The 23,901-nt window shown below is 38.2% G+C and overlaps 1 pseudogene; it reads left to right on the top strand.

Moving 5' to 3' along the window:
• LOC140502460 (probable E3 ubiquitin-protein ligase TRIML1 pseudogene) overlaps window positions 1–23,576 on the top strand; it is a 57,579-nt pseudogene extending 34,003 nt beyond the window's left edge.
• The last annotated feature ends 325 nt before the right edge of the window (window positions 23,577–23,901 follow it).

The following is a 23,901-nucleotide window of genomic DNA, read 5'->3' as shown; positions in this document are numbered from 1 at the left end:
GCACACACACAGAGAGCACAAAGTGAATTGAATAGGATGGGATCATATCTTTAAAAAATGAAATTAAGGGGTGAGAGAGAAATATATTGGGAGGAGAAAGGGAGAAATGGAATGGGGCAAATTATCTCTCATAAAAGAGGCAAGCAAAAGACTTTTTAGTGGAGGGAAAAAGAAGGGAGATGAGAAAAAAACATGGTTTACTCTCATCACATTCGACTAAAGGAAGGAATAAAATGCACACTCATTTTGGTATGAAAACCTATCTTACAATACAGGAAAGTGGGGGAGAAGGGGATAAGCAGGGTAGGGGGGAGGATGGAAGGGAGGGCAATGGGAGGAGGGAGCAATTTGAAGTCAACACTCTTGGGGAGGGACAGGATCAAAAGAGAGAATAGAAGCAGTGGGGGGGGCAGGATAGGATGGAGGGAAATATAGTTAGTCTTACACAACACAACTATTATGGAAGTCATTTGCAAAATTACACAGATATGGCCTATATTGAATTGCTTGCCTTCCAAAGGGAATGGGTGGGGAGAGAGGGATGAAGAGAAGTTGGAACTCAAAGAATTAGGAACAACTGTTGAGTACTGTTCTTGCTACTAAGAAATAAGAAATACAGGTAAAGGGGTACAGAAAGTTATCTGGCCCTACAAGACAAAAGAGAAAATGGGGACAAGGGAAGGGAGGGATGATAGAAGAGAGGGAAGATTGGTAATAGGGGCAATTAGAGTGCTTGGTGTTTTGGGGTGGGGGGAGGGGACAAATGGGGAGAAAATTTGGAACCCAAAATTTTGTGAAAATGACAGTTAAAAGTTAAATAAATTAATAAAGAAAAAGAATGAAGCTCAGAAAAACACCTGTAAAACTCTAGGTATCATAAGTCTATATTATGGAACCCCAATGCAGATCCAAAGTGACAATGGGTCACATTTCAAAGGTAGAGATATTGTGTACTAAACAATATGGAATGGATATATCACATTCTATATTATCCACAAGTATCTGGATTAATTGAAACAATGAATGGATTATTGATAGAACTGTGAAGGAAGTTACATTCTAATAATTCTTAGCAACACTGGTAAGATAATTTGTTCACTGCTTTGCTAAATTTGAATAATAGACCATCAGGAGGAAATACACCTATAGCCAGAATGATGACCCCAAATCTGCAAATTAAAAATCAACAAACAAATAAGATCCCAAATATTGAGTACTGGACTGTGAGGTCAGATGTCCCAGCACCGTATCTAGGGACCCCTGGTTCAGTAGGCTATGATTTAACATTGTTTAGAGGTCTTTAGGTTGGATAGAAAAGAAATAACAAAAATCTCTACTGTAATATGTATGAGAATCCCTAAAAATAATTTTGGATGGATATTACCTATATCAGGATTAGCAGATCAAGGAATATATATATTGGCTGGTGTGACAGATTATAATTGTCAAGGAGAAATTATTGTGACATTCCAAAATTTAGGTTCAGTTTTGTAAAAATGATAGAATAGTTCAAGTGATTACTATTCCTTGTGAAACATTACTGGAACATTGTGGAAACTGACCCTCCTTCTGAAATAGCTAGTGAGGGAATTGAAGGATTAGGTTATAATGAGAGAATAAAATTGGGAGCTAAAGTATGGGTAAAATGGAAGCCAGATGATGCTCCAAAGGCTGTGGAAATTATAACACATGGGAAAGATAATACCATAACTGTTGTTTATTCAGGAGAAGATGCTTACCAAATTGTACCCTTAACTCATATTCTACCATGAATGAGGCTATGATAGTGGGTTCATGGACTCCAAAAGCACAGCTGACCCTATATCTACCCTGCTTCTGGTTATTGTCTCCTTGTTTCTTTTTGTCTTTTTGCCTGTTAAACTTGTTTGCTAGATTTGTTTTCTACAGGCTTAGTATGCTGGATGTCATCCCTTGTCCACAACTGTGATGTGTCACCCCTGGACCCAGTATCAACCAAGCTCCAGATGCCAGCTAAAGAAATGACCCCTTGAATGGGACCTCTTGGGGCAGAGACAGCTCTTTGTCCAGTCTCAGCAGCAAGTAGCTATGGAAGAAGAGACTTTTGCCCCTTTCCCCAAGATCTGGGGCCTCATTCGTTCCAGGGGGGAATGATGGGGTGCTTGTGCTCAAGCCCCATCCTAAGACACTATTTTATGTGCTTATTTTGTGTGATCCCTGTTATATTGTGAAGTTCTATAGACACCAGTTGACTAAGATATTGTTTTATATGCTTATTTTCTGTTATCCCTGTTATAGTTCTGTTGATACCAGTTGCCCCACTGACCTATGTAATGAACACAAAAGATCTTGGGGTCAAATGTAATGGTAATTTAAATGGGAAGACCTTTTCCTATTCATTAATAGACCCATGTGACCTGCTTAAATCACATGGAAGCCTCAGTCACATGTGGTAGGAGGAGCTTGCTGAACGAGTGAGACAGGAAGGGTGGAGCAGAGCTGGGAGAAAGTTGATCAGGGTAGTCAGAGCTGGGAAGGATGCAGACAAACAGGCACAGCTAGGTTTATCAGTGTTTGTTTGTGGGAAGGCCCCAGTGGGGGTGGGGGGCGGGGTAGTTTTGGAAATGCCTTTGTCCCCAGAAGTGCTAATGTGTATTGACTTCTTGGTTACTATAACAGATTTGACTTTCTGGTCTTCAGATATGGCTTTCTGATGTCTGAATAAATGTTTTTCTTCTGCCTTCTATATTGTTATAGTTTGCAATACAGAATTATGCTGGCATATTCATAGTCACCCTCAGTGCTGTGAATATTGCCTGGACTATACAGAACCCTGAATAACCAGAAAAATTGTGCTGATGAGTTTATTATATAATTGAGTTGTTTTGTAGAAATTCCTTTTGTGCCCAATCACTTCTCTGCTACTTAACTCCTTTGAAAAACAATCAATAGATTTTTATTTATTACAAAGGTAACATTATAAAAATGAGCACAATTAATTAAACTTGCTTAGTAACTATTTCCATTTAAATTAATTAATTTCAGCTCAAGTATCATGACACTTTTTCAGTTTCTGTTCTCATCAGAATCCTATTTTCATTCTTACAAACTTTGTTCATGTGACTCTGTTCTTTTGGTTATGCTCTCTTTGTTAAGAATTATTTCATCAGTATCTTTCCAGATTTCTTTGCTTTCCTTATACTTGTCCACTTTAATTACATTCTACAATTCCATCTTATTACTGTACCTCAACTTATTTGTGCCTACTTTTAAAAATGTATATATGCTATGAAAATATTTTAACAGATTTTTCTTTCTTGTGGTGGTGATTTTGCTTGTCTTATTTATAACACACTTACTTGATTCCTTTTCCTGCTGCCTCATGTCTCTCCACATTGCTTTTTCCAGGCCAATATGTGGTTCAGAGGTTGGTAGAACGGAAGTGCCAAATGCAGCATTAGCTGAACATGAGTAATTTAATGATAATTATATCAGGGCTCCCACAGTAAATATTTTCCACTTCATTCCCTGGCTATAATTCTAGTTTTGGTACCAACTCATTGTATGACTTAAGTTCAGTCTCTCTCTTACTTGCTACATCTGTAAAATTGAGATCCACTCTTGCAGTAGGGAAGAGAGAGCTGTAATTTGACCAATCAACAAGCATAATGCATTTTGAAAGGATAAAGTATGGTAGTGCCAAGTGTCCTATCAAACGATGCATTCAGATTATCTCAATCAAAATCAAGTGTGTATTGATAGATAATTGTTAGGACAAAGCAGTTGATAACCACTGTCAGAGAGGCATCCTTGGCTCTGCTTTGAGCAGCTGGTTTGTATGAATTGCTTATGCTGTACAGTAGGCTGTGCAATTAGGGTGTGAGTGCCTATGTGCTTTATTCTAACAAAATCATCTCTTTGCTCATCTGCTTGGTCATTAAATTTTATGTTGGAAGTTGAATGCCTAATGAAATTGCAGACTTCAAATGTCATATATCCTTTAAGAAAATCGCATCTACTCTATAGGTGCTATGAAAAGATGTGAATGGCAGATGGAAGTGTACTAAAGAATCATAAGCAGAAAAGGAAAATTGACTCTAGAGACACACAGAAACAAATCATATAGCATTTTTTCAGGAAGCTCTCCAGCATTTGAATATCTCATATGCTAAGGCTACAACCATAGAATCATAAGGGCAGAAGACATCTCAGAAGTTCTGTATTTGAATCTTCCTACAAAGTATGAATCCCTGACAAGTGATCATTTAGGTTTTCAATTAACATTTTTAGTGATGATAGATCAGTAGCTCTTGGGGGAGTCTAATCAATATCTAGACAGGTTTAATTGTCAGGAAAATTTTTCTACTACTGAGCTGAAATCTATTCCTTTGTCACATTTACTTATATTCCTCTCTCTGAGTCTAAGAGTATAAGTTGTCTGTTTTCCACAAGAAAACTCTTCAAACATTTGAAGGTGATATTGTGTATCTCCTAAATCTCTTCCTCAGGCCACATACAACCCATTTTCTTCAAATAGTCCTAGTATGGCATGGTTTTGAGTTTCCTTATCATTGTGTTTAGTTCCTTTGGAATGCAGTCTAATTCATCAATGTCCATCCTAAAAGGTTGTACCATCAATTGAACATGATTCTTTAGATATGTCCTGACCAAGACACAATATAGTAGAACACCTTTTATTTTATTTCTGTTAATGTAGTCTGAATCATTCTAGCTCTTATGGCTGCCATCTCATGCTACTAAGCTTATAATTCCTACACATCACTTCTCCACATATCCTGTACCTGTGCAACTGAGTTTTTGGACACAAGGAGGACTTTACATTTATTTCATTAGCTTTCACCCACTTTTACAGCCTGCCAAGATCATTTTGGATTCTAATTCTTCACTCCCTTTGTGGAGGAGAGAAGTTAGGTTGTTTGGCTAACTCTATTATCTCCTTGATGATGGGCACATAGCCATATTCTGAGGGTGGGGTTTTCTGTTTGTGTGTTTTTTCATTGATCTTTCCTCTACTCCTCTCTTCTTTCATTTTTTTGTTTTGTCCTTTTTGCTTTGCTTTTCTTCCTAAATTACAGTTTACCAGAACTTAGCTTCTTTTGGCTCCTACAATCCCATCTATGAGATGTAGTAAGAAGGCAAATTCTATAATGGATAGAGTATTGAGCTTAGAGTCAGGAATATCTGGGTTCAAATTCTACCTTAAATACTTATGAACTTTCTATACCTCAGTTTCTTCATTGATTAAATGGAGATGCTGGTTCCTTCCAATTCTATATCTATGATCCTATGAGCTATATGACTCTAGGTAAGTCTTTGAAATGCCCCATGCCTCAGGTTCTTTTGTAAAATAAAGGGTGTGAACTTGATGGTCTTTAATTTCACTTTGAGTTCTAAATCTATTATGCTATGATCCTAAGATAAGTCATTTCCCTCACAACCCAAATCCCTGTTAACCTTTTCCTTGAGAATTTTGTGCCAGACTATCTCAATAGATGACATAAGGCACTGCCATTATTTTTCCATCCAGCATTCTTTGGGGAGCATAAAATCTTTCATCTTCTAGGGGACATTGAGTAACTCAGAATGTAGGATAGTAGTTCTATCTAAAACCAACACCCACTCAGCTGTTTATAATTAGGCATCATTACCCCTACAGGGGGAATCCAAGGTCATAGAACTCGGCTACCATTTCCTCTTCTGTGGCTGTGTCTACTAGTATAAGATATTAGATGATTCATTAGGGGCATCTAGGTGGTATGGATGTATAGAATACTAGACCTGGAGTCAGAAAGACCTGAGCTCAAATCCAACCTCAGATACTTACTAGCTATATAACCCTGGGCAAGGCACTAAGATTCTACTGGCCTCTGTTTCTTCATCTGTAAAATGGACATAATAATAGATGAGGAGAAATTAGCAAGGAAGAGGTGGTTGGTAGTGTCCAAAGCCACAGAGAGGACAAATCCTAATCTTTCTCAACCTATCTTCTGTATTTGACACTGTTGCCCATCTTATTCTTGATACTCTCTCTTTTCTGAGTGTTCATGACACTAATTTTATGTGGTTTGTTTCAAGGTTTTGATCCTCATATTATCCTGAACTCTTGACAAATCTTGCCATTATTACCTTCAAAACATCTTCCAATTCAACCCCTTTTCTTCTTCAGCTACCACCTTAGTTCAGGCCTTTTACCAACTCTCACCTAGATTATTGCAACAACCTCCAAATTGGCCTTCCTACCTCAATTATTACCTCATCCTAGTTCACCTTTTCCCCCCCAACTTTCCTTATACCCACATCTGCCCATATAACTTACTTGATCTTGTCTCTGAGATAAAATTCATCATCTTTCTTACCTATACATCATAGACTTTCTCTCTTCCTTTAAGATGAAGATAAAACAAAATCTTCTGCATGCATCATTTCCTGCCCCATCTCAATTGCTAGTGCCCTCCAGCCCAAGTTATATTGAATTTAATTACTACTGTAAATAGGTTCATATTCATTTGCTTTATAAATGCTATGTATGCATATGGATGGGTATACATATGTATGTTGCATATGTTTGTGTGTGTTGCTGTTATTCAGTCATTTCTGTGGTGTCTGGTTCTTCGTGACCCCATTCAGAGTGTCTCTTTATGCCATGGCTTGGAATTGGAATCTGAGGGGATGCCTACCAATTAATAAATGACTAGACAAGTTATGGTATATGAATATGACTGAATACTATTATGCAATAATAAATGACAAAGAAGATAATTTCTGAAAAAACTGTGATGACTTATATGAGCCAATGCAAAGTGAAGTAAGAAGTAGGAGAACATTATACATAGCAAACAACAATATGGTAATAATAGTTAATTGTTCCAGATTTAACTGTTCTAATAAGCACAACAATCCATGATCATTCCAAAAGGCTCCTGATGAAGAAGCTACCCAAACCCAGAGCGATAACTGTTCAACTCTGAATACAGATTGAAGCATATTTATTTTCATTTATTTATTTATTTGCAACATGGTCAATATGGAAATATGCTTTGCATGATTTCATGTATTTAATGACCATCATGTTTCATGCTTTTGCAATGTGTGGAGAAGGGAATGGAAGGAAAGAATTTGGAAATGAAAATAAAAATATTTAAAATTAAAAGTAAATAAAGGTCAAATTTAATCGCTTTCAGGTCCATGAGTCCAGGTTGAGAACTTCTACTCTCTTTGAACAGTTTCATTGACAGGCATCTCATTCCTTCTTGTTAACTTATTCTGTTATTGTGCATATCATTTTCTTAGTTTGTGACTGGTTAATTTTATGTGTATATGTGACTTTTTCTAAAGAAAAAAATGCTTGGATTAGAAGAATAGTACTACTGACACTTGTCTTGGAATAAGTGACTATTTAATTCAGCTTTATTCCTGGTGGTTACTATTGGAGACCTTGTATTTCCTTAAGTGATTATGGGCATTTGACATAAATGCCATAGGGGAGATTTCTATACTAGGTAGGACTTGGCCTGGATGAATTCTGAGTTTCCTTCCAACCTAAAGTCTCTAAGATCCTGTCATTCTAAAGGACAATGGTGAGATGAGCAGATACCCCTTCTCATTATCTTGGTGAGTATCACGAAATTGCAGCTATAGCAGGAGGGTAACCTTGTGATCAGGGGCAGCGCATTAAGCAGTACATCTTTGAACTGACCATAATGACTCTGAATTGTAGCTGGAGCCCATACAAGCTTCAAAGATCATTTGTCTATCACCTTTCCCTTCTAAAGCTAAAAGTACTTTGCTCAGAAAATTGTTGGAAAGAAAAATTCTATCGGATAAAGATTAACAGGGATACCTTGCTACAAATTCCACTCACTGACATAAGTGATATGACTGGCATAGTTTAGGTAGTGGGCAAGCTATGTACTGGAAAGGAAGTCAGTAAGATTAGTAGAAAGGAGCAACCACAGCTATTTGACATATGTTTGTGTTAAGATGAAAGATAAACCCTCTGCATTGTACCAAAGAATGGTACTTAATTGACTAGGACCTTAAAGACAGATGATGAGCAGGCATTCGTTATTTTGGATCATTGGCTGTTAAGGGCTTATCTGTTGTTCATTTGTTTCTGAATCTATGTGACCCCATGGACAAGTCCATGAAGTTTTTTGGCAAACGTACTAAAATAGTTTACCATTTCCTTCTCTGGTGTGTCCCAATGTTGTATGAGAAACTGAGGCAAATATGGGTTAAGTGACTTGCCCAGGGCCACACAGCTAGTAAACGTCTGAGGTAGAATTTGAACTCAGATCTTCCTGACTCCAGGCCTGGTGCTCTATCCGCTGCACTACCTAGCTAGCCATTGATTTGAGGGCTTATGGGATCCCTCATAGATTGAGTAGAAGGAACTTTGGAAAGCATCTATATCTAATCTTTTTCATTTTGCAGATGAGAAAACTAAGACACAGTAAAGGTAAATGACTGTCCCAGGATAGAAGTGGAGCAGCCAGGACTTGAACTCAGGTCCTCTAACTGGAGAACTAGCATTTTTTTTCCTGTACCATTATCCCTCACTGTTGTGCTTTGGGGATACTAATATTGTGATTCTAAGTTTGCATATTCTTACTCTCTGTGGACAGTGCTGGTTAGTACTGTGCAATTTTCTGTTTCTAAAAGGTTCTCTTGCCACAGAAAGGTTCTGCTTGCCCTACTATTCCAATGCCTTCCCTTTGTTAGTTATTTCCTATCTATCCTATATAGAGCTTGCTTTGCATATATTTGCATGTTGCCTTCCCTATTAGATTGTAAGCTCCTTGAGGTCAAGGACTGTCTTTTGCCTTTCTTTATATTACCATCACTTAGCTTAGTACCTGGAACATAACAGGAGCCTAATAAATGTTGATTGATTAATTAAATATTCTTTCCTTTCAGTAGTCAACAGAATGAACACGTGTTAAATTGGATCCATAACAGGAAAGTATAATTGAGTATAAGGGGATTGGCCATTCCTATTGAATCACTATCCCATTGGAGCTAGGATAGGGACTTCTGAGCATTCTGATGTCATAAAAGAAGAAGGCCTTGGGCAAGGAAGTTGTATTAGTAAAAGCAACACTCCAGAGTCATCTATGCTCCCCTTTGCAGTATGTCCTCCTGAGACACGGAGCTAATTTCTTTGGCTTTATGTGTATCTCTGTTTTGTTTGTTTCCAACATCTCATTTTATTTATATACCTATTGGACTTGAACTTCAAGATGAATTTTGATTAAACTTATTCTGGCTTTTACTTTACTCTTCCTTGCATCATAGGTTGGGTGATACCTTTTTTATTCAAGAAGAGTCTTTCCCCTGGGGGTTCTGGATAGTTAAATTACCATGGAGAGAGACATGGCTAGTAGAAGTGACGGGAAGGAGATGCTACATAGATACGTTAGCTTCTCTTTCTCTTTTTGTTTAAACTACTGATAGAGTACAGTACAAATAATCTCTTTTATAGGTATGAAATTTTTTTTTTCTTATTTGTTTCTTAGGCCATCACTGCATGCAAAAGACAAAATATATCTCAAATAAAATACTGTAGTTTCTCATAGGTCCTACTAATATTTTACATGTTATTGTTCACTCATTTCAACTGTCTTACTCTTCATCATGCTATTTGTGATTTTCTTTGCAAAGATATTAGAGTGGTTTGCCATTTCCTTCTCTAGGCCATTTTTTTTAATGGCTCAGTTAAACAAGTATTTATTAAGCATCTATCATGTGCCAGGCACTATAGTAGGTTCTGTTTATATGAGACAGAAATGAAATAGTCCCTACTCTCAAGAAGCTCACATTCTATGAGCTCACGTCACTTTTGCTCAGGAGTCTTCAGTGGCCTATTATGGCACTCAAAACCTTTCACAGTTTGGTACTCTGACCCTCCATGCATTTATGCTCCAAAAAAATTTGATTATTCTTTAGCCCCAGAACATAGCTTTATTTTTTGTTCTTTTTCAATTAAAGATATTTATTTATTTTTAGATTTCAACATTCATTTCCACAAAATTTTGTGTTCCAATTTTTCTCCTCATCTCTCCCCTCGCCCCATCCCATAATACCATGCATTCTGTCTACCCCTTACCTCAATGTATCCTCCCTTCAATCACACCCCACCCTTCCCTTATCCCCATTGTCTCTTTTTTTCTTGCAGGGCAAGATAAATTTCTATATCCCATTACCTGTATTTCTTATTTCCCAGTTATATGCAATAATAATTCTCAACATTCGTTTCTAATACTTTGAATACCAACTTCTCTCCCTCCCTCCCTCCCTATGCATCCTCACTGAGAAGGCAAACAATTCAATACGGCCTATATATGTGTCATTTTGCAAAAATCTTCCGTAATAGTCATGTTGTGTAAGACTAACTATATTGCCCTCTATCCTACCCTGTCCCCCTCTTCTTTTTTCCATTCTCTCATTTAACTTTGTCCCTTCCCAAAAGTGTTTACTTCTAGTTGCTCCCTTACCCTATTTGCCCTCCCTTCTATCATCCCTCTCACCTCACTTGTCCCCTTCTCCTCTACTTTCCTGTAGTGTAAGATAGATTTTCATACCTAATTTAATGAGCATGTTATTCCCTCCTTAAGTCATATGTGAAGAGAGTAAGCTTCATTTTCCCCCATCACCTCCTCCCTTTTTTCCTCCATTGAACAAGATTTTTCTTATCTCTTTTACGAGTGATAGCCTGCCCCATTCCATTTCTCCTTTTCTCCTACAAATATTTTCCTCTCTCACCCCTTAATTTTATTTTATTTTATTTTTATGGATACCATCTCTTCTGATTCAACTCAACCTACACTCTCTGTCTATGTGTGTGTTTCTGTGTGTGTGTGTGTGTGTGTGTGCGTGTGTGTGTGTGTGTGTGTAATCCCACCACCTACCCAAATACTGAGAAAAGTCTCAAGAGTTGCAAATATTATCTTTCCATGTAGGAATGTAAACAATTCAGCTTTAGAAAGTCCTTTATGATTTCTATTTCCTGTTTACCTTTTCATGCTTCTCCTGATTCTTATGTTTGAAAGTCAAATTTTCTATTCAGTTCTGGTCTTTTCATCATGAATGCTTGAAAATCCTCTATATCACTGAATGACCATTTATTCTCTTGAAGTATTATACTTAGTTTTGCTGGGTAGGTGATTCTTGATTTTAATCCCAGTTCCTTTGACTTCTGGAATATCCTATTTGAAGCCCTTCCATCTCTTAATGTAGAAGCTGCCAGATGCTGTGTTATCTTGATTGTATTTCCACAATACTCAATTTGTTTCTTTCTAGCTGCTTGCAATATTTTCTCCTTGACCTGGGAACTCTGAAATTTGGGCACAATATTCCTAGGATTTTCTCTTTTCAAGTCTCTTTCAGGAGGTGATTGGTGGATTTTTTCAATATTTATTTTGCCCTCTGATTCTAGAATATCAGGACAGTTGTCCTTGATAATTTCATGAAAGATGATGTCTAAGCTCTTTTTTTGATCATGGCTTTCAGGTAGTCCCACAATTTTTAAATTATCTCTTCTGGATCTATTTTCCAGGTCAGTTGTTTTTCCAATGAGATATTTCACATTTTCTTCTATTTTTTCAATCTTTTGGTTTTGTTTTTTAACTTCGTGGTTTACCTCATAGTCATTAGCTTCCCTGAACTCCAGTCTCTCTTTTAAAGAACTATTTTGTTCAGTGAGGTTTTGAACCTTCTTTTCCATTTGGCTAATTCTACTTTTTAAAGCCTCCTTCTCCTCACTGGCTTTTTGGACCTCTTTTTCCAATTGAGTTAGCCTATTTTTAAAGGTGTTATTTTTCTCAGCATTTTTTTGATTCTCCTAACAAGCTGCTGACTCACTTTTCAAGCTCTTCTATGGCTTGAACCCATTTCATATTCATTTTGGAGGTACTAGAGGCAGAAGCCTTGATTTCCTCTGACAGTATGCCTTCTTGTTCCTCATCTGAAAGGATGGAAGGAGACACCTGTTCACCAAGAAAGTAACCTTCTATGGTCTTATTTTTTTCCCTTTTTTGGGCATCTTCCCAGACAGTTATTTGACTTCTGAATCCTTTGTCAAGAGGAGGGTCCTAGTCCTCCTCCTCCCCCCAGTACCATGCTCAAGGCTGAGATTCAGATCAGCTGCTCAATTCCCCCAGGGGCTTTGGGTGGGGGCAAGGCTGCCACTGAGGGTTGAGGTTCAAATCAGTTACTCAGTTCCCCCCAGAGACTTTAAGCTGAGCTGCCTGGACAATGGACCAAGGCTGCTTCCACAACCACAGTAGCTGCCTGCCATACCCTGCTGCTGTTGCTGCTGCTGCCACCACTGCTGCTGCTGCCACCTGGGGCCAGTGCTGGGGGGACGCTGCTCCCTTCTCATCCAGCTGAGAAAGCTGTCCCACACTGATCTTTGGAGCTTTCTTTGTTGCTTGTGGGTTGAGGGATCTGGGACACTTCCTTCTGAGAATTCTGCCCTAGAGGTCTCTTCAGGTCCTGTTTCTCCCAGTGCCATGCAGCCAGGGCTGGGCTTCGCTCCACTCAGTGTCCCATGAGATACACCTTTCCTGTTGGCCTTCCAGGTTACCTTTGACTGGAAACCTCTTTTACTCTGTTGTTCTATTGCTTCTGCTGCTCTAGAATTTGTTGAGTCATTTTTTTTACAGGTATTTTCTGGGTTGTGGGAGAAGCACTAGAGTATATGTGTCTTTCTACTCTGCCATCTTGACTCTGCCCCTCTCCAAGCCATTTTACAAATGAGGAAATTGAGGCAAACAGAGTTAAGTGACTTGCCCAGGATCACACAGCTAGTAGGCATTTGAAGCCAGATTTGAACTCAGGAAAATGAGTCTTCCTGACTCCAGTCCTGGCACTCTACCCACTACACCACTGTAGTTGCATTTAGATGACTACTGGGTCAGCTAGGTGGTGCAATGGATAGAGCACCAGTGCAGGAGTCAGGAGGACCTGAGTTCAATTCTCACCTCAGACACTTGACACTCACTAGCTGTGTGACCTTGGGCAAGTCACTTAACCCCAACTGCCTCATCCTGGGTCATCTCCAGTCATCCTGATGAATATCTGGTCACTGGATTCAGATGGCTCTGGAGGAGAAGTGAGGCTGGTGACCTGCACAGCCCTCCCTCACTCAAAACAAAGTCAAGTGTAAATCATGTCATCATTTCCCTGATGGCACAGTCTTCTTCAGCAAAGAAGGACGAACACACAAACCACCTAACTGCCCTATATTGTATATAATCACAAAATTCTTTAATTGGAAAGAAGACAACATACGTAAAACACTTTGCCATCATTAAAGTACTATGTAAATTCAAGGTACTTTTGCTGTCATTATTATTAGTGTTATCGTGATCATCCCAATCACCACCATCATTGTCATCATCATCATCATCATCATCATCATCATCCATTCCCTATCATTTTGTAGATGAAGCAACTAAGATACAGAGAAAATAAATTATTTGCTTGGGGTTAATGACTAGTTACTCACAAGGTCAAGATTTTTGCCCAGGTTTTCTTACTCAGTATTTTCTTCAGTTCACCATGTCTCATTCTATACATTATTATGGATCATTGTGGGACCATTCTGTAGGAGACCATATAAAGGAAGAAACTATTTGATATGCTATGTGGTAATTTTATATAATGTCCCTTATAGGATCAGCAGTGGACTATATGCATCATCCAAAGGGCCTCCTAACTAATTTCTGAGAGGCTTATCATCAGGTTGACTACAAGATGATGAATTTGTTTTGCTGTGTTAGTTCCCAGACTGTTTTTGTGACCTAGAAAGCTGAAGACTTGCATCAGTGAAGTGAGTACCTAGACTCAAAAAATCCTGAATCTTTGAAGTCCTGAAGGTAGGAAAGACTCCTAGGAGTCTTCAGGTTAGCAAAGAATTCACAGGAACTGGGGAAACAATTATAGAAATACATTTCCTCTTCACTTCTATCATATGTTACCAGGAGGTAAAGATCCTCAGGAAACTTTTGTAACTATAGATTTCTCATTCTCTTTAGTCTACACTGTCTGACCAGTAAATAAAAGTCCAGACCTTCTGGTCAACCAGGTCTGTTTAGCCATTCCTTCTGTCAGTGGTCTTCTCTTTCTCTAAGAGGAATATATTTGCAAAAAGCACCTATGGCTTTCATTCATCTCCTAGGAAGCTACCAAGCTCTGGAATTGATGAGATAGCCACCAAGGTTTGAAACATCCATCTCAGGGTCACTGTTTCATCACCTACAGTAAGATAAAGAAACACATACACACACACACACACACACACACACACACATACATACATATGAGTCAGCTAATGACTTGAGAGCCAATATCAAGCTTACCTAGACAAAAACATGTATACACTATCATATGTGCATAGATACTCCAAGAGCTAATGGGGAGTAGGAAGGAAGAGAAATTCCTTCTTCACTTTCATGGAGTTCATGGGAAAATTGTTAGAATCCCAAGACATTGTTCAAAAGAGAGGAAGAGAGAATGAGACCAGAAATTGTTTCTACTTTGAGTAGATAGTTGTTCCTGCTCAGGAAGGAAGGCAGTTTCGGTAGTCATCCTCAATAGAGCCCCTAGTGATGGTGACACACAAGGATCAACAAGGAACCTCCAATTATTATAACTACTTTAGCAGGACACCTGAACATGGAAGTCACTAGAATAGGCTCAGGTCAATGCAAGTGTCATACTTCAGACTATCAGGAGGCCTTTTACATTTTCTTTTTGTATAACTTTTATGTCACCGAACATATTTTTCCAGTGTTCCAAATGTGTTTCTACCCATTGAGACATCTCTTGTAAGATAGAATTTTTTTAAATGAAAAAAAAGCAATTTAGAAAAACTAACCAAGAAATAAACTAATTTCAATGGAATGTGCAATGTTTTACAAAACACTATAGTCTTTACTCACATCCCATCTCCCATGCTTGCAATATGCTACCTCCTCATCTCCGCCTCCTGGCTTCCTTGAGGTTCTAGCTACAATCCTATCTTGTAGAAGAAGGCTTTATCAATCATTTTTTAATGCTAGTGCCTTCTTCCTATTAATTACTTCCAATTTGCCTGTATATGGCTTGTTTGTACATAGTTGTTTGTACATAGTCTTCCCCATTAGATTGTGAGCTCCTCTAGGAGCTTAGAGTATGGGACTTTAGGGCACAGACTGGGTATTTTTTGTTTTTTTGTTTTGTTTTGTCTATTTTCTTTGTATCTCCAGTGCTTAACACAGGCCTGGCATGTAATAGACGCTTAATAAATGCTTATTGACTCACTGATCTACAGAGAGATATGTTTTCTCTCTCCTATAGGATAACTGTTTTTAAACATTATCTCTGTTAATCAATATCTGGGGCAGCTAGGTAGTGCAGTAGATAGAGTGCCTAGCCCGAAGTCAAAAAAATCATCTTCCTGAGTTGAAATCTAACCTTAGACACTTACTAGCTGTGTGATCCTGAGCAAGTCACATAACTCTGTTTGTCTTAGTTTCCTCATCTGTAAAATGAGCTGGAGGAGAAAATGGCAAACTACTCCAGCATATTTGCCAAGAAAATCCCAAATGGAGGTTACAAAAAGTCGGGCATGACTGAAATGATTCAACAACAGCAACAAATCAGTATGCAGGGAGATAGTTAATGGTGTTTATCACTGTCATGAATGCTGTCCTCTTTAGAATCTAAAGAGTACTTTCTATAGATGGCATTGTTTTCCTGGGATTCTTGATTGCATATGGCATTATACTGACAGCATCATTCCAATAATACAGGGTCAACTCAACAAGATTAGTTGTTCTTGTGTTGAGTCATTGAGTCTGACTCTCTATGACCTCATTTGGAGTTTTCTTGACAGAGATGCTGGAGTGTTTTGCCATTTCCTTCTCTAGTTTATTATACAGATGAGGAAACTGAGGAAATGAGGGTTAAGTGGATTGTCCAACGTCACACAGCCAGTAAGTGTCTGAGGCCAGATTTGAACTCAGGAAGATCAGTCTTCCTAATTTCAGGTCCAGCACTCCATCCATTGTGCCACCTAGCTTCCTGAAGATTTATGGTTGATCAAAAGAAATCAGTCTAGTTAGAGAAAGATGTTGAATATAGAATGTATATTACCAAGTCAATGATGGGATCTACAGCCTATTGATTCAGTCCATCAATACAAATACCTTGAATAGACAGTGAAGATTGTGTAGTTTATCCATTATTCTTAAAGGGGACCATGACTTCAGGAAGATGATGCCATGACTTGCAAATAAATTGAATGTAAGTGAGGGAGGGCTGTGAAAAGTCAATAGCCTCACTTTCTCCTTTGAAGCCATCTGAGTCCAGTGGCCAGACTAGATCAGGATAACCTGAGATGGCCCTAGATGGAGTGGGAGTCGTTGGCCTTTTAAAGCTAAGGTCTTTCTGAGTTTTTACTTTGACTGAGGCAACACCTACTCAGCCTGTTTAAGAAGTGAACCAAGGAATGGTCCCTTTAATCTAAAAAATAATTTTTTTTTTGAAAAAGAAAAAATATCAAACTGGGAGAGGAAGATCCTCAGGTTTTCTGGCAAAAGAGAAACAATTACTACTCACATTCATTCTGAGATATCCAGGCTCAAACAATAACCATTAAGTGGTGCTTGGATAGAGACCCACTGTTAACCAATCAATGAGAGCCAGAGTGAATTGGGTTTAAGACATAATCTTTAAGAAAGAAATCTAGCCAGTAAACCCCAGGGCAATGCATGCCATAATCTAATATTAAGAAGAGAGTGGAGTAGATGACGTGGGAATTGACATAGAGTTTTCAATGATCCAAAGCTATTCCTTACTATTAAGTCCATCTATTTTTTTTTAATGATAGCTTTTGTTTTTATCGCACCAACAATTTCTAATATGTCTTTCTCCTTTCCTCAACAACAAAAAGAAAACAATACAAAACCCCTTAAAAAGTGGGTCCCTACCAGCAACCAATCTGTAAAATGTCATCCCTCTCAATGCTGGAGTTCATGTTGCAAGCAGAAAAGAGGCAGCTGTGACATAGAGTAAAGGTTAAGGTCTTGGGGGACAGGGCATCCACATTCATGAATGATTCTTGGTGAATTACTCTACTTCTTGAAATCTCAGTTCCATCATCTGTAAAACAGGGATAATGCTACTTGCCTTCCTCTACATGGATTGTCTTTCTCAATTAGAACGGTTACATCTTTTAGAGATTTGTCTTCTTTTTTTTCTTGATTGAGCACACTGCTTAACATATAAGCCCTTAACCAATGTTTTTCATTTCTCCTCACTCATTCTTTCATTCATCTCTCCTCCCCTTACCTCTCATCCCCTTTCTTCTTTTTGCATTCCCCTCCTTTCCCTTTCCCTCCCCTCTCCTCTCTTCTCCTGGGGTGCTCTACCCGGGGGAAGTTCCACTTCCATGGCCAAAAGCTGCCATTTCTCCTTTGGATTTACTGGCTACATTTCTTGCTAAAAGAACAATCCTTAAACCCAATCACTCTGGCGCTCATAGATTAGACACCAGGTCCCCACCCACCTAGCATAGAGTGAATGTAATTACTAAATAGGAACTATTACTCTTTTACCCAGGAACCCTAGGGTCTTCCTCTCCCAGTTTGATTTTTTGGTTATTTTTTTCTTTTATTAAAAGGGGCTATCCCTTGAGTAACTACTTAAAGAAGCCTATTCATTGAATGGATATATCTCACTCTAAGGGAAAATCTGATAAGACCTTAGCCTAAAATGGCCAAGGTCCCACATTGCATCCTACACCATCTCCAGTCATCCTGATGAATATCAGGCCATTGGACCCAGATGACTCAGGAGAAGAAAGTGAGGTTGGTGAACTTGCACAGTCCTTCCTCACTCAAATCAAAGTCAACTGCAAGTCATGTCATCATCCTGATGTCATGGTTCTCTTTGAGAAAGAGGGACAAACACAACTTTCTCAGACAGTCATCTCTTAAAGAAAAAAATTTTTTAAAAATAAAAATACTGAAACAGTTTAGCAAAATCCATCAACAAATCAACCTAATCCTACATTATATGCAATGTTTCACTCTCATAATCCCCTTCTTCTGATAGGGTGATGGGACCTGGACCTTTAAAAGGAAAAGACCATGTCTTTGGAAGCAACCCAGTCTCTGGATTTACCCATATATTTGAATAGCCCAGATCATAGGCTCTTGGCCCAAGGCATCTGGTCCAGTCTGATACACCTCGATCACTTAATTAGCTTATTTGACTGTCCTTTCACTCTAGGCCTACCCTGACTACTTAATATTTCTTTCACTATCAGACCAGGTCCACACCAGACTACTTACCATTTCTTAATCCTATCCAGATCCATTCAATGTCCTTTAGGATTATAAGCAACAGTCTCACCCTCATTAAGTTGCAGGTTCACTAGGAACCCTGCCAACTACTATTGCCCTTACAATAAATCTTGCCACTTGACTGGAAGAAGGTTTGAGTGCATGAATTCATTCCAGGTGGAAGCCCCCTGTACCCTGACATTTTAGGCTTCCCAGAAACCCCAAACCACGTTACCTACAAACACAGACACAGACACAGACACAGACACACACAGACACAGACACAGACACACACACAGACACAGACACAGACACATACACACACACACACACACACACACACACACACACACACCCCATATGGGCAAAGAAGGAAAAGTGGTAAATTCTGAGTATATCTTCTTTGGAAATAAGCTTATTTACTAATTTCATGGCCTTCAGTCTTAATTACTCTGTTGTTTTTATCCATTCCATTTCCTTTGTTGCAGTTATTGGGTATATTGTTTTCCTGGCTCTGCTTATTCTCTTTGCATCACATAAGCCTTCCCACTTCTCCCTGCATTCTTCATATCCATCATTTATTGTAGCACAATAGTTGTCAGTTATACTCATGGACCTCAATTTGTTAAGCTATCTTTCCAGTTCTTCGCTTCAACAAAAAGTGCTACTATATTTTGGTGTGTATGGGATCTTTCTGTAACCACCCTAGGGTACAGGTTGCTAGATGAACCTGTGAACGGAACACTGGAACCGGCGCCAGGAAGAAAGAAGTTGAAATCCTGCCTTTAAAATACTTTAAACAATAGACATTTACTATCTGTGTGATGTGAGGTTAATCACTTAAACTCTCTGCCTCCATTTTCTTACCTGTACCTTGTAGAGTGAGTGTAAGAATAAATGTGCAAATAAATTGAGTAAATATTTGTAAAGTGCTTTGTAAATTTTAAAATGTTATTATTAGCCTAACAGTAGCAAGTCTAGATCAAATGATGGGGAAATTCCAATCACTTTCTTAACATAATTAATATATCTCTAATCCTATTAGAGATAGCAGATAGGGGGCCTAGTAGAAAGAGTGGAGGGTTTGCAGTCAGGAATCCTTCCTCAGACATTTACTAGCTGTATGATTCTGGCAAGTAGCTTAACCTCTCTCAAACTCAGTTTCTTCACTTGTAAAATAAGGATAATATCACCTGCTTCATGGGGTTATTCTAAGTATCCAACGTAAAATGTTTTGTAAATCTTAAAAGTACTATACAACTGTTAGCTATTTTTAGAAGTAATGATATTAATAACAATATTTAAATTCCAAATTGCTCTTCAAAAAAATTGTTGTGCCAGTTCAGAGCTCTACCAACAGCACACTAGTGGGTCTATCTTTCTTTAGTTACTCCAGCATTAGCTATTCCCATCTTTTGTCATCTTTGCCAATTCACTGGGTATGAGATGAATCCTCAGAGATGTGTAGATCACATTGCTTTATCATTAGTGATTTGGATTCATCTTTCATTTGTTAATAGTTTGGAATTCTATTGAGAATCATTTATTCATGTCCCCTCTCATCTTTTATGTCTCTTTTGGTTTATCTATATATCTCAGATGTCATACTCTGTTGCCAGAGATATTTGATGCAAAGAGGTATTTGTTTTCCCACCCAATGATTTTTTTTCCAATCACTTCTGGTTGTGTTAATTTTGATCATGTGAAACCTTTTCAACTTCATGCAATTGAAACTACCTGTTATCTTTCATGACTACCTTGTTTGCCTAATAATTCTCTCCTTAGCCATAGCTGTAAGAGATATTTGATGTGGTTCACTTAATTTTTTTAGGAGATGACCTTTAAAATTCACATTTTGAGCTTAATGTGGTATATGTCGACCTAAACTTGATTTCTTACAAACTACTTTCCATTTCTCTTAGCAATTCTTTTCATGTGACATTTCTTCCCTAAGTAATTTGTGTTCTTAGGTATATGAAATGCAGGATTATTAAGTTTAATTATGTCTACTCCCTAACTCACTTGCCTGCCTGCCTGCCTTCCTTCCTTCTTCCAAACAGTTTTGATGATTAGTGCTTTGAAACAAAATTTGGGGTCTGGAAGTGCATTCTCACTTTTTTCATTATTTCTTCCACGTTAATTTTATTATTAAGGAATTTTGTTCAGCTCTATATGGTACCCCTTTGGTAGTTTAACTGAGATAGCACTAAATCTGAGAACTAAATTCGGTTGTTCTCATTATTTTAATTTTAATGGCATGGTCCTGCCAAAGCCTTTTAAAAAACCAGTTCCTTCCTGGTGACAATATATAGCTGCCAATTATGGAACTCTATGAGCTGAAAGGACTCATAATCAGAACTGACCAAAAAGAAAATTAGTGAATAGAAGTAGGATGTAACATTTTACCAAACATGATTTGCATGCAAGAAATGGAATGAAAGATATCACTAGCATGTATGACCACAAAAAGAGATAGGCCTTTCACTGGGAAGGAGGAAATATAACAGAAGGCCAGTCTCAAGACTGCACTGGTATCCATGAAAAATTTAAAAACTCAACAGAAGTCCTCCAGCATGTTAAAGCAAACTTCTTGGTGTGTGTGTGGCGGGGGCGGGGGAGGGGGGTAGGGGGAAGCAGGTTATGGCAACAACAGACAAGATGAGAATACATAGGTAGCTTGACATATGCTCTTTGGAAGGTAGAACCCACACCAATGAGATCTCAGATCAATCAAAATTATAGTTAAAAGGTTGTGCCATGTAATCCTGAAGTTAAACAATCAAGCCAAAATGTATTGTCTAAATAATAACAATGATATAAGCTTATATGTAAAGGAACAGTCCCCTGTGATTTTATCAATGTAGGAAAGTCTTCAGCAAGGAAAGTAATTAAGTTCCACTTCCATCTAGATTGAGGACCTGCTAGGCCTTGAAGGAGCTACAAAACTAAAAGAAGATCATACTTCACAAGGAAGTCACCAGGACATTCCACTACAGCAGGGAAGATAAGACATCTACACAAAACATCGTCTTCATAAATACGTTATATGAAATGACATGTGCATCATATATAACCTATATCAAACTGCTTACCATTCTAGAGAGAGGGGAGGGAAGGGAGAAAAATTCGGAACTCAAATTTTAAAAAAATGAACGTTACAAACTGCCTACATGTGACTGTGAAAAGTAAAATACTACCCCCCCAAAAAAGGAGAATTTCTACTCTGAGTGAGAAAGGATTGAATTCTGCTGGGCATCAGAATCAAAATAGGAAGGGCTGATCCCAGTGTGAATATTGGTGCTGTCTGCATCCAGTCACTAATAGACATGCTGAGATATATATTGACTTTTGGAAACTGCAACTGAATTGACTTCTTTCACTTTATACCATTGTTTAGTTTGGAGTTGTTGGCACCTGACTACCTAATGGAATTGCTGTTGGAGAAAGTAAATGAATTAATGAAAAAATAAATAAATAAACAAGTGACATATGCAAGCAAGAAAACAGCAAAGTACAGAAGCAGGAGACTGAAGCAAAATATTTTTCAAAATAAATTTTTATTGCTATCTTCTGCTTTTATACTGCTATTCTCATATGGACCTCCCCTTCCGTCTTTCTATGCATCAAAGAAGACATTTTAAAACAGTACTTATATTATAAACAATATCTGTAATGAAACATGAATCATTTTCACCCAGATTTTACTGACTTGATGAATTAATGCGCAAGATAGCTCTGGCCTGAAGTCTGTAGGTGTGAACTCTGTTGTGAATTGTACTACTTCACTCTAAAAAAAGGCCAGAATTTAATAAGAGGAGAAATTTAAAGTCAAATTGGAATAAGAGAGTGAAAGAAGGGGACGATATAAGAGGGTATACATGTTTTTAAACAGTTATTGATGTCCAAATAGGAGAAAACTCACCAGTTCTTATAGGATGAAGAAACTCTACACCTGCAAAAACTGAACCAGGAATTCAGAAACAACCTGGTTAAATTCAAAGAGAGCAAGGCCAAATTGTCAAAACAAATCCAAGAACTGCAGCAAATTATATAAGAAGTAGAGGAGAATTCGGACAAGGTACACTTGCGTGTAGATCAGAGACCACTGACAAATAAAAATCAGAGACTTCTCAAGGTAGAAGCAAAGGAGCAAGATTTTATTATGATCTCATGAGAAAGGGTATCTCCTCTCTGATAAGTAATCAGGAGAGTGAAGCAATTACAGAAGGCAAAAATAGAGATTATATAGCCCTAATGCAGATCCTACCCCCCTGCAGGCCTTTTACTCCCATTGGCTGGGAGGCAGGGTCACAATCTAAACTTTTCTACCCTGTGAATAGAGGACAAAGGAGCAGTGGAATTAGGTTGATGTGGATATTGATGTGGCAACTCAAAGCGGAGGTTGTGTTATACTGATATGACAACCCAAGGGAGGGTAGTTTAAGTTTCGTATTCCCAAAAGTCACATGATTTCTGGGAAACCGAAACTTAGGCCTAACCATCTACTAAAAGCCTGTTATTAAGCACTGAGAAGTTTTCACTAACTTCATTCCATTCACTTGAAAATGCTTCAGGGTGTGAAAGGCACCTTGGAAAGGAATGAGGAACTTCCACTTCAAAAACCAGAAGTTGCTTCCCTTGGTCCAACACCTGCCCCATCATTGGCTTGAGAGAAATATTCATGAGTTTCTACAAGGATATAACTAGGGATATAACTCTGGATCCTGAACAGCCAATCATCATCTCATCATGTCCAAAGACTTGAAGAGTGTCAACTATGGAAATGTTCTCCAGGACCTGCCTGACAAAAAAGAAAGATTTGACTATGCTCTTCTTGTATTGGGGGCCCAAACCTTCACCTCAAGTAAACACTATTGGGAAGTGGAGGTGAGAGATATGACAGAGTGGGAAGTGAGCATCTGTAAAGATTCAGTCTGCAGAAAGGGGAAATGCTACTTATCAGCTGAGGATACAAGGACCCTCACAGGCTTCAAATATGGAAATGATTTCTTTCTCTGGAATTCCCAAGATGGTTATCATCCAATCCAATCTATACACAAAGAGGGCATTTTCCTTGATTATGAAAGGGGACATGTAACATTTTATGATGCCATAGAGAGATATCTTATCTATAGTCCTCCAAACATTATCTTTCAGGGGCCTCTTCATCCTTGCTTCTTTACTTACCTTCCCAATAAAGAAAGTACCCCTGGATCTTTCATTATCTGTCCCAGGAGTAACCAGTAGATGGCTGACAAATGATAATAATGACTATAGGATACTTTCAATTTCAAGCTACTGAAAACAAACACCTGAAATTTCCATTCCTTAGAACCCATGTGAATCAGGTCAACAAAGTTATGGATGACTATCAACTATAATGAGAACAAAATCTCTCTTATTGATGCCTTTTATTAATATTAGTCAGCCTCATCTCACTAATACCTCATCTAGAATATTGACAGTACTGTCACAACACAACCCATTCTTGGAAAATTATTGCTTTCCTATGGTCCATGGAAATGAATGTTACTTACAAATAGTGTATCTGTCCAAGATACAGATGTATATA

Source organism: Notamacropus eugenii, chromosome 4, assembly GCF_028372415.1.
Source record: "Notamacropus eugenii isolate mMacEug1 chromosome 4, mMacEug1.pri_v2, whole genome shotgun sequence".
Classification (NCBI taxonomy): domain Eukaryota; kingdom Metazoa; phylum Chordata; class Mammalia; order Diprotodontia; family Macropodidae; genus Notamacropus; species Notamacropus eugenii.
This window is presented reverse-complemented; position numbering and strand designations above follow the sequence as displayed.